Source organism: Equus quagga, chromosome 2 (assembly GCF_021613505.1).
Source record: "Equus quagga isolate Etosha38 chromosome 2, UCLA_HA_Equagga_1.0, whole genome shotgun sequence".
In the NCBI taxonomy this organism is placed as follows: Eukaryota; Metazoa; Chordata; class Mammalia; order Perissodactyla; family Equidae; genus Equus; species Equus quagga.
In genome coordinates, this window is record NC_060268.1 from 53,380,762 (window position 1) to 53,382,366 (window position 1,605).

Sequence of the window (1,605 nt, forward strand, 5' to 3'; positions counted from 1 at the left end):
TTATTTATTTGCTGAGGAAGATTCGCCCTGAGCTAACATCTGTTGCCAGTCTTCCTCTATTTTGTATGTAGGCCAACACCACAGCATGGTCACTGACGAGTGGTGTAGGTCTGTGCCCAGGGACCAAGCCTGGGCCAACAAAGCAGAGCCCACCAAACTTAACCACTAGGCCACCGGGGCTGGTCCTCTTCTCTCTTTTATTAATCCCTAAACAGTCCAGTTAGTGGCTTATCTATATAACTGATATTCTCATAGAACCAGTTTTAGGTTCTACTGATTTTTTTCTATTTCATTGATTTCTTCTCATCTTTGTTTCTATTTGAAATATTAAACATTTATTTTTGTTTTCCAAAGTAGAGTTTATATTATGTATATACATAGTAACGTAATACAGAAACATAAAACAGTATACACTTCTATAGCAGCTGTTGGTCTGCATCAGTTTAACACCTCAAAAGAAGTTTATTAGCAGCGTTAATGCCTCACAAACTTACTTTTTTCCTATTCTATAATAAGTTCTTTTGATTCCTTTCTGTTACCTCCTCTGCCTCCAATTTCTCTTCTTCTTATACTTCACATTCATATTCCCGTGTGTACTCCTCCAAAAATGCACTAGCATAATCTAGATCATTTTTCCATATTCTGCCCACCAGATAATTCTTAGGGGGATGTCATCATCCATGAGGGGTTTTGCTTTCTTCTTCTCTTTTTCATTTGCTTTGTCAATTCAGCCAGTTGTTTCTGTTCTTGTTTTGACCACACTGGACTCAAACTTCCAAGCACTCTCTCTTCTTTTTTTATCCTATTATCTGCTTGTTGAGTGTCTCGTGATTAATTCCACACAACTTGAGTGCACAGCAGATTCCATGGCATCAGATTATGGTGAACTGTAGTAGGGATCCGTAAGTCATTTTGTACAAAGTCTTCTTTCTCACTTGGGGTCTACAATGAGCAAATGCCATTAACTGATCAATCTCAGAGCTGCATTTTGTATGACTAGGACAAAAACCATAGGCAGCTCATTCCTCAGGATCTGCTGAGACATCAAATAATGCCTCATATGTACAGTGCTTTTCTATGAGATGGCTTCGGTGTGCTCATTCTATTAGCAAAAAGAGTTGTCTTCCAATATACACAGCAAGCTGAGAGGTCTCAAGTAAGAGACACCTTGGAAAACTCCATGTTTGGGTCATAGATCTCTTGGTTCACTTCAGAAATGCCCAGCAAATCCGTCAGTGTTTTATAGAGAAGGGCCATCCGGGGCCCTTAATTGCACATGGTCCTCTTTCTTGGTTTCCTTTGAGGTGTTCTTCATTAGGAATTCCAGCTCACATGATTTGAGGAAAAGTGAGATCCCAAGGAAAGACTTTCATACCAAAACATTTTTCTAACCAGGACTCCTCAAAACTGTTGGGATCATCAAAAACTAGGAAAATTTGAGAAACTGCCACAGTTGAGAGGAGTCTAAAGAGATATGACAACTCGGCGGGGTCTTTTTCACATTCTGTCATTATTAGTGAGGTAGACAAAACACTTTTGACCAATTATATTTTTCTGTGAATTATCTTTCCATGCCTTTGTCAAGGTCTCTATGGGGGCCATTGT

At 39.3% G+C, this 1,605-nt stretch overlaps 1 pseudogene; it reads right to left on the reverse strand.

Moving 5' to 3' along the window:
• Positions 1-660: 660 nt before the first annotated feature.
• LOC124235134 (putative ribosome-binding factor A, mitochondrial) lies at positions 661-1,383 on the reverse strand (annotated as a pseudogene).
• Between the last annotated feature and the right edge of the window lie 222 nt (positions 1,384-1,605).